Raw genomic sequence first — 16,814 nt, forward strand, 5'->3', positions numbered from 1 at the left:
GGAAGATAACTGCTGTAGTTCAATACTACACAGTGCAATGAGAAATGAAAAAAAAAAAAAAAAAGAGAAACCTTGTGTCAGACGTCCTTGTAACAATCATTAATTCTACTTTCAGCCACTATCTCACAGGAACCAGTCTTGTGAAGTTAGACAATGTCTGAAAAAAAAAAGATTAATAAAATATTTTCTTATGTGGAAACACTTGATGAATACATGGTAAAACTGCTGTTATCTTCATGACAGGAGCCTTCTAAGTCCACTAACTCTATACAGCAAATTTCAAGCCAGAATCATGCCTCAGTATAACAAGAGAAATTCAGCATTTAGAGGTGTTATCTAAACTGTTCAAATTTATAATAAAATACAGTAAATATTAATATTCCAGTAGCAAAGGACAGAATAAAACATTATTTCAGACAGCTTCTGACTGTCCTTCTCATGCACCTGAAAAGATTTAAAGATGTAGAACTTCTGTCTTAGCTCCACATTTTGCAAGATAATCAGTAAAAATTAGTTTTTGTTTAGTATTTATGGAGCTGAATCCTGTGGTTTTCTACATGTTCCCAGGAACAGCTGGCAGACAATGGTGTGCCTACACATTTTTTTATTATTTTAAACACACTTAAAGACTACAAAGATATAGAATGCACCAACACTAATTTTGCAGTGCATATCCTTCATCTACTTTCTTGGTATTCTTCCATTTGATTGCTGTGAGTTACTGAACACCATGGCTACAGCAAGATTTAGGAAGAAGCCTTTGCTAGGAGTTTTCCATGTAAACGGTAAGGAGGGTCGTCAGTAGTAGTTCAGGCACAGAAAATTAAGGTGCAAACTCTGAAGAATATATTTTAGGCAGATAGACCGATCTTAGCTCCAGTGATGCTAACAATCCTTATACAAAGATATAAATACATTAATTTATTTGAACTTGCTCTTCTGCTTTATCATCTTTCTCCATGTGATCCGTTCCTTTGAGGAGATATTCTGTCATGCCATCTGGATGGACTCCAAGGCCAATGTTAACCTGTCACTGGAGTGAAATTTCCTATGGGTACCATGGTAGTAGTGGTACTTTCTGAAAGCTGTTAGAATATAACCAATACCTGCCCATCAAGGCTAAAGGAGTTCACCAAGCCAGACACAATGAAAGAATAATACAGTCTCTTCACTTAGGTGTAGCGAAATTTAAAATCTTCCATTAGAAGGGCCTGGAAAAAAATCTGATGTGATTGTTCTCTGTTTCATTAAAACCTTTGCAGTTCTGTATTAGTACCCAATCCTATATCATGGATGGTTCTACAATGCTGTACTGCAAAGAGATTAGTGAAATCTTCAGTGTGTGAAGTGTCAACACAAGCTAAGTAAAAATTGTGTGTAATCTGAAATTACTCTGAGGAAAAAAGTAGTTCCTGAATGTATGAATAAATACCTATAAAGTTTGAGACACTATATGATAATTTAATTCTGTTAAGAAATAATTATTTCATTTTTGTATAGCCAACTGTCTCAACACTGTTGATTGGTAGACTTTATGATACATAGCCTCAATAAAAATTTTATTGCATTTTCATGTACTGTTACATTTTAGGAAATCTAAGGAATCATATAATCATAGGATCATTTACATTGGAAAAGACCTTTAAACTCATTGAATCCAATAATTAACCCAGCACTGCCAAGGACACCATTAAATCATGCTCCTAAGTGTCACATACACAATTCTTTTAAATGCCTTGGGGGATAGTGACTCCACCACCTCTCTGGGCAGCCTGTTCCAGCTCTCCCTTTCAGAGAAGAAATTTTTCTTAACATCTAATCTTCTACACCAGGAGCTTGATTATGTTTTCACTGGGCTTTGGCACTTCTAATTATAACCCTCCATAATCTCATGATAACCTCGTAGTCCTCCTGAGTTAGCTGCTCCTTCATAAAAAGGTAATAAACTGCCCTGTTTTTTTCCTGAGTTGGAGTCAAAGTCCTCTGTTTAACCAGGCCACTCTTCTGTAATGCCTAGCACACTTTTGAGCACATGGGGTTTCTCCTGTACCTTGAAGATTTCCTTCTCTAAGATTGTCCAGCCTTCCTAGACTTGTTTGTCATTCTGGACACTTCACAAGGGGGTCTATGAACCAGTCTCCTAAACATGTAAAAAGCCTGAACTCTGGAATTCCAAGGTAACAGTTCTGCAGACCCTGCTTCTTATTTCTCAAAGAATTGAAAACTATCATTCTGTGATTGCTGTGTCCAAGATGACCTCCAGCCATCACACCACCCACCAGTCCTTCTCTGTTCACAAATAGCAGGTCCATGGCTTGCTTCCTCACCAACAGTGTCGGGAAGTTTGATGGAAGTTAAACGATGTCATTATTAAGAGCTGTACAAAATTATGGTGCAAAATTAACAATAACATATAGCAACAAATACCTCCAAGTCCTTCCCCTCAGGACTATTCTTAAGACATTGCCATTTATGAAAATTACTCACACAGTAATACATTTTCATTGCTTGTGGACAAGTTCTTAAAACCTTACTATTTAAATCCAATAGAAACCAAATAACTATATGAGAACTTGCTAATGTTTATGCATTCATTGTCTCAAATATAGTGTGGTTAACAAGTATGTGTGAAGTACCTATATGCTAGGTTTTTTCTGAAATTAAAAAAAAAATGATAACTCATACCTAATCTCCTGCAAGACCACATTGCCTCCTCATGTTCAGCCTCTCCTCCTCCAGCACTCCCAGTGACATCAAACGTCCCAGTTGATTCAATTCAAATAATTCCTTTTATAAAGTAATATCAAGTGTGTAAAAAAAAAAGAAACACTTGGCAATGAAAAGATAAAAATTAGAAGAAAAATACCCATAATCATTTTAGATGCTGCATTTTATTCAACTACTGTGAGCTCTGAATGAATACAGTTTTTTAATAAAAAGAGGTGAACGAATGGAGCTTAGATACTTTATAAATGAAGCTTCAGTTATGCTCTGTCACATTTTCCCATTACTTAACTCATGTTTGCTATAGAACTGATTTCTTTGCTGATTTTTTTTCCATATCTGTGGTTTAGCCGCAAATTAAAAAATATAATACCAAGTAACGAGTCTGCTTTCTACACATATTTGACTTACTAATTGTTTGCTAAATGATGCTTAAAGGATAAAAATAATATTTTCATGCCAATGGTTCTAGTTTAAGCTCTCCAGATTGTATTCTTATTGTCACTGAACATACAGTAAAAATATTTAAAAACTTTCAATAGTCTATTGTACTCACAGAACTGAAATGTGTTAAATCCATTAGGCAATTGGAAATTGGCCTGTGTCAGCCATAACTGCTTGTCATCTTCATATATAATCTTCTCAGGAAATCAATAAAACACAAGGAGATTTCTAGCTATTGATCTAAGCCACTTAACATATAACAAAACCTGATTCTGATAAATGATAGTGTAAAATAAAGAGGATGTGTAATTTGCTGTCATTTGACAGCTAGCATCTATATAATTCCTCTACTTAAAAAACAAAGCAGATCATTTTTCAAAGTGTTTGAAACACTGTCTGGTGTTTGAATGCCTCTGGATATTAAGCAAACTGGTGTGCATTGCTGTACATAACCTTATAGTTTATGTCATCAATCCTGTGGGTGCTAGAGATCTACTGGCATGGCTCTTGTGCTATATTTGATGGAAACTAATCTAAGAACCTCTTAGATTCAAAGCTTATCCTTTTGTCAATACTGAGGTCTTTCTCTCAAAAAGTTCTAGAAAGGTTGAAGTGACTGAAATTCTTAGCTCTGTGTTTTCCAGTAACCTGTAACGAAGGCAGATATTTTCCATCAAATTAAGCTTTGAGGATTTTATTTTTGAATGCACAATGATTACAGACAGAAAATAGAAGATATGGATCTTGGCTAATTATGACAGACTTCAATTTCCAAATTACATTACTTTCAATTTATTGTATCCTGAAGATGATGAGACTTTGATTTCCTTCTCTCTCAAAAGTTTCTCACTGAAAGTAAGTAACTACTGTAAACTGGCAGATAATTATCATTTAAGACATTTCAGATTTCATTAACTTTCACCAAAATCAATAAAGGGAGAAGGAAAGACTAGTTTACAGCTGGTAAACTTTGGATCTATCCAGTGTATACTTCAAAAAGCTGACTTCTGAAAGCATGAGGTTCCAGGGCATTCTGCCAAATAGTCTTGTCTGCAGTACAATAAAAACTTCAGCTGCTGTTACTGGATATCAAAGTCAGTTCCAAAGCCAGAGTATTCCTGAAGCAACCTTTCCTCCATTCTTAGCTTACAGGTGTCTTTATTTCAATCTTGAGCATTTAAACTAGCCTAAATGTAACTTCTATAAATAATCTTACTAATTTTCCACATAATATTTCCCTTTTCCATATGTAGTACGTCTATGGATTTTTCCATTACAGCAGGATAATTCCCTGGGATTCAGGGAATATGGCTTTGAACAGACATTTCCAGAGTTATGCTCTACTTCTGAAGACTCTCATCATCCATGAGAAAAGAAACATAGCAATCTCAGAAGTCCATGCGTTGTAGCCTAATGAATATGAAATAAATCTAGGTGAAAAAATATTAACTATCTTTAAAAGACCATAAATTGAGTGATGTTGAGATATTTGGCCAAATATACCCCGAAACTATGTTAAACCACACTTGAAAAAACTGTGGAAGAGCCCATGTTTTAAAAGAATGCCAATGTGCATTTGAGGAAAAAAAAAAATCAACAACCTTGAATTCAGTCAGACAGAAAGGTTATCTGAGAAAATAAAGAGTCCATGTATAAAGAGGCTGTACAGAAACAGGTAGGATCCAAAATAAGCAGTTTATCTAAAACATAAACTGCTGAATAGCCCACATTTAAGATAATGAACTGGCTTAAGCTGAATATGTGAGCATTACAAACAACACCTAATTTTGTATATGCCTTGTCTCTTGTGCTCTGTCATTTTTAGATCCAGTACTAGCTGTGACATGATTTTTATTATTATTATTATTATTATTATTATTATTATTATTAAATGGATTTAGTAAATATCTTGTTGAAATTTTTGTTGGCTGTGATCAACTGGTCTATTTAGGCTCCTCTGAAAGCTGATTTATAAAACTGGCTGGAACACAGGACCTTTACATCGGGTTAGCCAATATGGGACTGAGGCTGAAGAGCTCAAAACCATACTGGTCCTGCAGATTAAATACAGACTTAATCCTGGTTCTGCTGTGAATACAGGACTCTGAGTGTGAAAGCACCAGTGTTGGTGGCTTTGGTGAAACCTTTGTCACTGTTTAAACTTAGTTTTTTGACCACCCAGAAAGGAGATAGCCAGATATATTGGTGAGATATATTGGCACAGCCAAGAAATTGTTTCATTTTTAAAAGCTCTAATTTCTCAGTCTCTGCTTCTTCTTCAATTCAGTGATTCCCAGGAAAAAAATTACAATTTTCTAGTTAAATAGCATAAACACTATTAAAAATATAACAAGAATGAAGAGGCACTTTTTAAGAGAGTGTCTTTGAGCCTCACAATTGTCCTTGCAAAACTGTTGTCTTAATCCACTTTTCCACTCACAATTGTTTTAGCGCTTAACAGGACTTCCCTCGTTTCTTCCACTTAAACTTGATTTTCCCTTAATAGTTGAAGGACGCTTAGACAGCATCACATTAATTTCAGTGGACATTGAGTTTTATCTAATTCAGCAAGCCAGCCTTTGTTAATTAGGCCTCACAGGGCGAGTGATTGTAAAGAACATCTCTAACTGTCACTGATCAATACCCACAGCAGAAGCAGTTCTAGCAGTCAATTACTTGTGTTTCTGAGAAGCAAGAAGAGTCCTATTCTTGTTAACTCCCTGCACTTTTTTGAAATCATAAGGCCTCTAGCCTACCTTTTTATCAGGTTCAACCAGATACATACAAATTTTATTTCCTTCTCCTAATGCTGAGGCAGGTTCATTGGCAACAAACTTTTCTGCAGCCTAGCAGTGCTTTTTAGAAACTTCATGTACTTTTAAAACCATGAGCTACACTGATGGAAAAGTCATTGCTCCAACAATGCCAACAGAGATTTGCTGTTTAGGTCTAGAGACATGGGCTCTCTCTTTGATTAGGTCCCAGAAGAATTAGTATATGGAAAGCAATTTAGCATAATGCTACACTGCAATCCTTCAAAGACAGAGTAAGGAGAAAAACAGATCACAGCTATTAGCATTTCCTGGTCATTTATTTCAGTGAAAGTATATAAATTATCACAGAATCACTAGGTTGGAAAAGACCTTCAAGATCATCGAGTCCAACCCATGCCTTAACACCTTAACTAAACCATGGCACTGAGTGCCACATCCAATCTTTTTTTAAACCCATCCAGGGATGGTGATTACACCATGTTCCCAGGCAGAAAATTCCAGTACTTTATCACTCTTTCCATAAAAAACCTTTTCCTAATATCCAACCTATATTTCCCTTGGTGCAGCTTGAGACTGTGTCCTCTGGTTCTGTCAGTTCTTGCATGGAGAAAGAGACCAACCCCACCTGACTGCAGCCACCTTTCAGGGAGCTGTAGGGAGTGATAAGGTCACTTCTGGGCCTCCTTTGCTCCAGCATAAACAACTCCAGCTCCCTCAGTCGTTCCTCACAGGGTTTGTGCTCCAAGCCCCTCTCCAGCCTCGTTGTCTCCTCTGGACGCACTCAAGCCTCTCAATGTCCTTCCCAAACTGAGGGGCCAGGACTGGACACAGCTCTCAAGGTGTGGCCTCACCAGTGCCCACTACATGGGGAGAATGACCTCCCTGCTCCTGCTGGCCACACTGCTCCTGATCCAGGCCAGGATGCCCTTGGCCTCCTTGCCCCCAGGGCACTCTGCTGGCTCATGTTCAGTCACCTGTCACCCAGTGCCCCCAGGTCTCTTTCTGCCTGGGCACTGTCCAGCCACAGGATCCCCAGCCTAAAATATTGCAGGGGGTTATTGTGGCCACAATGCAGGACTCAGCACTTGGACTTAGCAAACTTCATCTTACTGGACTCTGCCCATCCATCCAACCATTCCAGATCTCTTTGCAGAGCCCTCCTACCTTCCAACAGGTTGACACAAGCTCCCAGATTAGTGTCATCTCAAATTTACTAATGAAAGACTCAATACCCTCATCCATGTTGTCAGTAAAGATATTGAACAGAACTGGCCCCAGCACAGAGCCCTGAGGGACACCACTGGAGACTGGCCACCAGCTGGATACAGAACCATTCATCACTCTTTGGGCCCAACTATCCAGGCCCAAACCCAGCACAGAGTGCTCATGTCCAAGCCATGGGTTGCAGCTTTTCTTAGGAGTGTGCTGTGGGAGACAGTGTCAAAGGCTTACTGAAGTCCCAATACACGACATCCACAGCCTTTCCTGCATCCATCAGGGAGATCACCTGGTCATGAAAGGAGATCAAGTTGGTCAGGCAGGACCTGCCCCTCCTAAACGCATGCTGGCTGGGTCTGATACCCTGGCCATCCTGTAGGTGCTCTGTGATGACACTCAGCATAAACTGCTCCATTACCTTACCTGGTACTGAGGTCAGGCCAACTGGCCTGTAATTACCAGGATCATCCTTCCTAGCCTTTTTGAGAAGGGGTGTCACATTGGCCAGATTCCAGTCATCTGGAATGTCACCAGTGAGCCAGGACTGTTAGTAAATGATGGAGAGTGGCTTTGAAATCTCATCTGCCAGCTCCCTCATCACCCTGGGATGGATCCCATCTGGTTCCATGGATTTATGAACATCCAGCAGCTCAGCAGTTCTCTGGCTGCCTCCTCCTGGATAACAGGGGTCCCATTCTGTTCCCTGACACCATCTACCAACCCAGAAGGAGAGTCATCCTGACAAGCCATCTTCCAACTAAAGACTGAGGCAAAGAAGGCGTTAAGCACTTCCACCTTTTCCTCATCTGCAGTTACTCTGTTCCCTCCTCCCAGTACAGAATAAAGGTTGGTCTTACCCTTTCTTTTGACGTTAATATATATGTAAAAACATTTTTTATTATCATTTACAAAAGTTGCCAAATTAAGTTTGAACTGAGCTTTGGCCTCTCAAATTTTTTTTCTACATGCCCTAGAAGCCCCCTTTAAATACCTCCCGAAAGACCTGACCCTTCTTCCAAAGATGATACATCCTTCTTTTACTCCTAAGTTCCTTCAAAAACTCATTGCCCATCCATACTAGACATTTGCCTCATTGACTCATCTTTTGGCACACAGGGACAGCCTGTTCCTGTGCCCTCAAGATCTCTGTTTTGAAGCTCAACCACCTTTCCTGGACTCCTTCGTTTTTAAGAGCTGCTTCCTAGGTATCTCTCTGAATAAGATTCTTAAATAGGCCAAAGTCTGCCCTTTGGAAGTCCAGTGTAAGAGTCCTATTGATATTCCTCCTCATTTCACCAAATATTGAGAACTCTTTTAATTTCATGATCACTGTGCCCCAAGCAGCCTCCAACAATCACATCTCCCACCAACCCATCTCTATTTCCAAACTACAGGTCTTATAACATTGTCCCTGCCCTGGTGGGCTCACCCAGCAGCTGTGACAAAAAGTTGTTCCCCACAACCCATAAGAACTTCCTGCACTGCCTCTTTTCTGCTGTATTAAGTTCCCAGCAGATGTCTGGTAGGTTGAAGTCACCTACAAGAACGAGGGCTGGTGGTCCTGAGCCATTCTCCAGCTGCTTACAGAGTAAGTTGTCTTCCTCTTCTCCCTGGTGGGGTGGTTGATAACAGACTCCCAGCAGAATGTCAGCTTTGTGGGCCCTCCCCTTAATTCTTACCCACAGGCATTCAGCTTCATCGTCATTAGTTTCAATACCCATGGCATCAAAAACTTCCCCAATATAAAGGTCTACCCCTCCACCTCTTCTCCCTTTCCTGTCTCTTCTGAAGAGACAGGAAAAGGTGAAGAGTCCAGTGCATCACTCCAGCTATGTGAGTTGTTCCACCACATTTCCATGATGGCAATTGCACCACAGTTTTGCTGTCACCCCATGGCTTCCAGCTCATCTTGTTGGTTACCCATGCTGTGCGCATTAGTGTACATGCACCTCAGCTGGGCGATTGATTTGCATTTGAATATAAATTAGACCTTTAGGCATTTCCAATGAAAACATTCTTTTCTGCCCTCTAGAACCTGTTTTTTAATAAGCTCCTGTTCTTCTCTGGGGAGATCATGAAGTTGTCATTCTTGTCATTGAGGACTTAGAGTTAAAAACACCCAACTTCCTGAAACTATCACTGAGTTGTTTTAATATATGATAAACAGCTAATCACTTCAAAAGAAATGGGTGGGAAAATATTTTCTCTGTTCATGAGAGAATCCTGAGAATTTAAAATTTTTTTATTGTATATCATGTGTTTTCAAAACCAATTGGTGACATCCCAAAGTGGAGAACTAAAGAGACTGGCTTGTTACTTATACACTGTATTGTATAAAAGTGAATTTACCAGTGGAATGATATTTTCATTTTTTTCTATGATTCTCCTTTGTTGTCTCCTCCAAACCACTATTATAAAAGGCACAAGAAAAACATAGCATGTTAAGTTGTAGGTAAGAAATTTCATGTTCTGTTGCAATACTAAGTGTAGCTTCTATTAGAAAAGCTAAATTTTCAGTGGAAGATAAACACACCTAAGTTTGGTTGTTTACATGTGAGTGTGTCCAAGTGTCTTACAAAGTCAAAGGATAGCTAACCAATAAACTTATTGACTTTAGAGTACAATTTAGCCATGAGACCATTCTATTGCCTGTTATCTTGTTGCTGATCTCCCATTCAGGTCTCTCTTCAGTCTTTTTTCCCAGTCTGATATCACCCTTTCCTTACCACTGGAATGATCACCTATCTCTGATAGGGCCCTCAAGATCATTTTCTCTAAGAATTCTCTCAGCCATTTTCTCCTTTATAATTTTTCCTTACAAATCATCTTTATTATGCCTTTTACAGACTGTAACCTATGCAAATCATGGAAGACCTTCTGACATCAATGTACTAGGTTTTAGATGTAAAAGAAAGAAAACAAAACAAGACTGTTATTTATTTTTTCAGTAGTTCTATTAGTTATTAGTTCTAATCAAAGCATTTGTTTTAAGGAAAATACTCAAGATGTCAATCTAATGTATACTTGTGAGACTAATTAAATAAAATAAAAATATATTTTTGCAAATAAAACTATTCACTCATGTTTTACCTATGTTTAACTTAAGAGAAGGGTTGGTTTTTTCTTTTTTTCAATGATTGAATCTTGAAAATACCTATAGTGATGCAAAGAAATTATTTCCTTATTTTATATGTTTCAACAACGCAATTTAGTCCTGAAAGTTAACACAATCCTATCCTTCAAAAACTTGAAAAAAAATGAAAGTTCTCAGCAATTAAACACTATATTGAAAAGTACCTGTAAAGAACTCTAAGCAAACAACCTATGTTTATACTGAATATTAAATGTTTCAAATCCAAGTTGATCTTAAATTGAAATGTATTATTACAATTGCAAACAGAGATATTACACTATTTACGATACTTACTGAGACAGAATACATGATCTTGAGAGCCTGAGAGATTTTAAAAATTCTTTGCCAAGTCACTGCTGGCATAAAATGTTATCCTAGAAAAAGAACTAAAAAAAGATTGTTATTCATTATGATAATGAGCAGAGGTTTTGATGATAGTGTCAAATGTTTCACATCTAATATAAAATAAAAGTTTCAGTAATTCCCCCTTTAAAACAAATCTAATTGTACTGTACTGTTGTTATGCAAATTAGCTCTATTAAAAGCACCATTTGCAACTCCAATAAAAAATCTTAATATATAAAGAAGTGAGAAAAACTTATTGTATTATGTTCCATTGTGTCTTAGAAGTTCAGTGTGGTAAAAGCAATAAAAGGTATTCAAAGACATTTTAATTTGAAACAATATATCCTTTTTACAGTTTCAAGAACATTAGGACCAGAAAAATGAATATAATAAATAGCAAAACACAAATTAATCATAGTGATTTTTCAAAACTGATTCTTTGGCATTCAGTTTTGTGTGTGAGATAATATACACCTTATGACTGGAAAAGCATCCCAGTACAATTAGGAAGTACCGAGTTCTTAGGAACATTGTTTGCCTCTAGCCAGAGTTAATACAAGCTTAATTGTAAGATGTTGGCCTCAAATTGAAAGGCTAAATTTGTAAATATTGATTTTCTATAAATAAATATTTAACAAATAAATATATGCATTTAAAACAGTAAAGGTATTTCCATGCCATTTAAAAATAAGATTTTGGCAGTAAATATGGTAGACTTTTATTTTAATCAGATCTCATAAATGATCAGAGCATAGTGACATGAGCCAGGACATTGTAGCACTTAAAACATGAATAGAAAATATGTAAAGTAGAAACTACATATCCCAAAACCCCAGTCCACTACTCAAGAATTTTTTCTAAAGGGGTTCTGACTTTCTAAATGCATAAATATATCAGTATGGCCCAGAACCTGTGTAGTATTCTTGTCAACATTTAGTTACCCTGAGATCCAAGAAAGTAAATCTCAAAATTTTGATAAGGCGACAAATGCCTTTTATGGGTGACTAAATCAGAGCAAAGTAGATAATCACGATAAAAGGTTTATACTAAGTAAATCTAAAATCCATGAACATTGTAACAGGACATCAAAAATAGAAAATTCAATAAACACCAATGTCTGCCACAACAGTTTCCTTGTCTTTTTGAAAGTAGAATATAAAGGTTCAAACAGCAAATCATCATTCAACAGAAAGGCCTTTGTGGAAACTGCTTTGTATGACAAATCAGAGAATAAGGGTGCTGGCAAGAGTAGGAACAGCACAGAGCTTTGGCTCTGATGAAAAGAGACCGTGTTTAATAGGAAATGGGCCTTGTTTTCAGGGAAGGTGTGCCTGTGCAGCCTATGGGGAAGACCCACGCTGGAACAGGTGGATATCTGAAGGAAGACTGACCCTGTGCAAAGCCTGCGCAGGAACAAGCTCCTGGCAGGACCCACAGACCCTTGGAGATAGGATCCCGCACAGGAGCAGGTTTCCTGGTTACCCTTGCGAGCCTTTGGGACACCCACATTGGAGCAGCTGGTTCTTGGAGGACTGTTCCCCTTGGAAAAAACCCATGTTGGAGCAGATGGTGAAGAACTGAAACCCATGGGAAGGGCACGTGTTGAAGTTCATGGAGAACTGCCTTCCATGGGAGGGATTCCATGCTGGATCAGGGGAAGGATTCTGCTCCCTGAGCAGCAGCAGAAACAACCTGTGATTAATGGACCGTAAAGCCTATTTCCTGTCTCCCTGTGTCACTGAGTGAAGATAGAGCTTGGGAAGGAAGAGTGGGTGGGGAGCAAGGTGTTTTTATTATTTATTTTACTTCTTATTATCCTGCTCTGATCTTGATTGGTAATAAATACAGTTATGACCCAAAGTTGAACCTGGTTTTCCCCTGACTGTATTTGGTGAGTGATCTCTCCCAGTCCTTATCTTGACCCATAAGTCTTTCTTTTTCTCTCCCTTGTCTAGTTGTGGAGTGGAGTCATAGAGAAACTTTGCTGAGTATCTGGTATCCAGCCAGGGTCAACACAGACCTTAAGGCGTTTTGATTTTTAAAAAGTGTTTGCCACTATGTATAATGTGGCTTCTTTATGGTATGACATCTTTCATGGAATCACATATAAATAAATCAGAAAATTACCATCATAGGTCCAAGCAGCTGATGAATTGTGTTAAGATTCATCAACAACAATAATATAAATAAAATACAGTCTTTTGGTTGATAACTCTAGTAGCAGTTGTTCTTGGATAAAAAAAAAATGCAGTTGTAGAGATGTTACTAAATGAAGACATTGCATGAAAATCATCTCATTGCTATTATCTCCTTATTGTATTACTTTCTTCTCTGAGGACATAGCAACTTATTTTTCCATCAGTTACTGTTTATACTGGATTGATACTATTGAATGTCCAATTTGAAAATAAAAACATTGCAAATAGGTAGTAATTTTATTAAAACAATGGAAATTGTCTTGTTTTTACAAGATTGTGTAAAAAGAACATAGAAAATTTTCCATTAGAATAATATCCTCAAGTAAGGTTTCTCTTTCAACAGTATTCATAGTTCTAAAGTATAAAAAAAAAATTATCATAAAGATCATTACCTACTCCACATAGCTTTGATTAACTTAGAAGTTATAAGAAAACGAAGTATACATTTTTTATCCTTGATGTTATTTTTTAATATTCTTTTTGTTTCAAACCATTTTTGGAAGTTGCTACTATTCACTGGAAAAAATGCCATGCAAATAGACAAACCTTTGTCATTTTCTTCAACAATATTTAATAAAAATACAGTGCAACAAACACTTACTGTGGAGCAACAAGATTATTTTGAACAGTTCTTGAAACTCAGCAGTTCCAAAAGCACACATTGAGCAAATTCTAAATAAGGTTGACAGAGGGGAGAAATGTCTGCAAATATTATCAGTCTGATGACCTTATTTACACTTTGCTTTCCTCCCAAAATATCTGTGATGCATGAAGTTAGTAATACAATATAATATTTTTCCCTTACACAGCAGTTTTCATCTGAGGTGTCAAAGAATTTTACCAACATAAAATTCACCTCTGTAACATTGCTTCAGTAAATCTTGTTCCACTCAATTACTTCGGGATAACTGAGCCTCATATCTACTTTGTAGACACAATGAATGGAAAACAATGCATGAAAGAATTCTAGGATCCAGCCATGACTCTAAATTCACTGTCAACTATATCTGCATATTCCTAAGAGATTTATTTATTCCATTTTATTATATATGTATATGTTTCCTGTAGAATACTTTACAGCATCACTGGATTAAGTAATTTGCTGATTAATTAGTTTTGATTAGGAGCTTTTACTTAAATGTCAAAACTAAAGACCTGTTGGAGTGATTGGTTTCAACAGCTACTTCTATCTACTTCAAACATGAAAAGTAACCCATATTTTAACACCCCTTTTGTTTATTTAAACCTGTTACATCCTATTTTGGTCTTTTGCTTCCTAAATTTCCATTGATCATTCTTTTTGTTTTCAAATTGTTGTGTTGTGGTTTGACCCTGTCCAGATGCCAGACACCCATAAACATCTTGTGCAGTTTGACAGAGGAGAGAAAATATAATGAAGGTTTCATGAGTTAAGGTCTTGGAGAGAAATCATTCACTAAATACCGTCATGGGCAAAACAGGCTCAACTTAGAGATACTAAGTGAATTTATTACTAACAAAATCAGAGCAGAATAATGAAAAATAAAAAAACCCTTAAAAACACCTTCCCCCTCAACTCCTCCCTCTCACCAGCAGCACAGGGAGCTGAGGCTTTCGGGTCAGTTCATCACCCGCGGGTTCTCTCACTGCTCAGGATGAGGAGTCCTGCCCCTGCTGAACCCTGGGAGACAGCTCTGCGTGAACTTTTCCAATGTGGCTCCATCTCACAAGCGGCAGCTCCCTGTGAAATTTCAGCATGAGTCTCTCCCACAGGCACACAATCCTGCCAAAACTGCTGAGCTGTGGGTCACTCTTCCACAGGGTGCAATCCTCCAAGGACAGGCCGCTCCAGCCTGGATGCAAGGGCCCTCTCTCTGAACTAGATTCTCACAGGATCACAGCCTCCTGCAGGCATCCTCCCACTCCAGCATGGGCACCTCCCCCACAGGCTGTGGGTGGATCTCTGCATCCCTCATGGATCCCCATGGGCTGTGGGTGGATCTTGTGTCCCCCCACAGGCTGCCGGGGCACAGCTGCTTCACCACAGTCTCACCATGGCCTGCAGAGGAATCTCAGCTCTGGCACTTGGAGCACCTCCTCTGCCTCCTTCTCCACTGACCTTGGTGTCTCCATGTTGTTTTCCCTCACATGTTCTCACCTCCTTCTCTTTTCTGGCTAGAATTAAAACTGCTAGCCAAACTTAATTTTGATTTCTTCTTAAATGTGTTATCACAAAGATGTTACCAACATTTCTAATTGGCCCAACCTCAGCCAGTGCCATATCCATCTTCAGAGCCAGCAGGAATTGGCTCTGTTGGATGTGGTGGAAGGTTCTAGGAGCTTCTCACAGAAGCCACCTCCATGGCTCTCCTACTACAAAGAACCAGGCCATGCAAAACCAACAGAGTTGGCCTTTAGGCTTCTTCAGGTATTCAGTCTAGTCATGGTATAGCATATATTTTACAATAATATTTGCATTTGTACATGTATGAATCAGGTGATATTTGTTTCTACACAACAGCATAATATTCCTGATGCTGCAAATTACTATAACCACTGGATTGTTTTCTATTAGAAAGAGTCTGACAACATGTAAGTGGTAACTACCCTGACTAGAAAACTAATTTTATACCCTTTTAGAAGTTGAATCTAATGTGTGCTTCTGCAACCAAAAACTGTAATTATTTTATTTAGTACTCCTAGTACTCAAGGGTGATTTAGTAATATTGATGTGATTTGAGGTCTTTTAACTTACCAAAGCACTTTCATACCAATTGGTTTTGCATATACGGCTCAGACGCCTCACTCTCTTAGCTATCTGATCACATCTGAAAGTTACCTCAGGAAAAGTAAAAACTCACTCAATCTTTTGGCCACTCAGCATAATCTTCAATTGCTTTTCATCTTCAGTGTATAATGAGCTGTCTTTTGGGGTTTTTTTCTTCAAATACACTAAGAGTGCCCTTTTAGTTCCTTTATGATGTCCTTGGCTGGAGGTACTTAATTTTGTGCCTCAGTCTTTCTGATTTTGCTAACATTTTGTTACTGTTCAATTAGCAATTATTAGCCTTTCATTACTTCTATTTTGCAATTTTATTTCTTTAGTAATTTAACCTACTACCTAATTTTTGTCAACTTTTTTTTATAGTTTCAGTTAATACAAGAACCAACACTTAACTCTATTTAATCTCATTATATGTCGTATCATTCTTCTTCACAGCGATTCTTTGTCTTTGTGTTCCTATAATTGCTTCTTAAGGAATCATTGGCTCTCTAAAAGACCTGATTTGTTAGACTTTTTTCCTAGGAAACCTTGCATCCCAACTTTTCTTTGACTCTGCAGAAGTCTATTGTCCATTGTCATCAGTTTGCTCTTGCTTTCATTGCTTTATAAAAATTAGGGATTCTTTAATTTCAAAATTATTCTCATCAAATTTTCTCACATTTACAATTTTCCAAAATTTCTCCCCAGTAATTTCAATTAAGTCTATAAAACCAATATTTTTAGCTTTCATTTCTCTTGTTTCAGACTATAAAAGGAGTATTCATGCATCTTGAACCCCAGGCTTGGGTTATATCTGTATGGACAGAAACACCCCCAGAAATGTGTTCAGATGTGTTCAGCTGAGAAGATCTCAAGACTCCAGTCCATATGCCTCACTTCTGTAAATGGAAGCATTGATGCTTGTCTTTAGGACAGCCTCCTGTAAGCTATCAGGTGTTTAGTTACCTGCCTTGCTATTTCTGCTGTCCCTGGACAGGTGTCTGGGACAACCTTGGGTGCTGCTTCAAATGGCAAGAGGTGCATATCTCAAAAGCACTGAGTTAGTGTATCACTACACTGAGTAGATCCCAATAACAATGCAGACACCCAGCTCATGTAATACTTAATCACATGCTGACAACTACATTATAAGTGTATGAGCCTCATCCATTGCCTCCCATTGCACAATTTAGCTGCAGAAACATAATTAATTAATCTAGCATTAGTTCTGGTGC

This window comes from Ammospiza nelsoni, chromosome 2 (assembly GCF_027579445.1).
Source record: "Ammospiza nelsoni isolate bAmmNel1 chromosome 2, bAmmNel1.pri, whole genome shotgun sequence".
NCBI lineage: Eukaryota > Metazoa > Chordata > Aves > Passeriformes > Passerellidae > Ammospiza > Ammospiza nelsoni.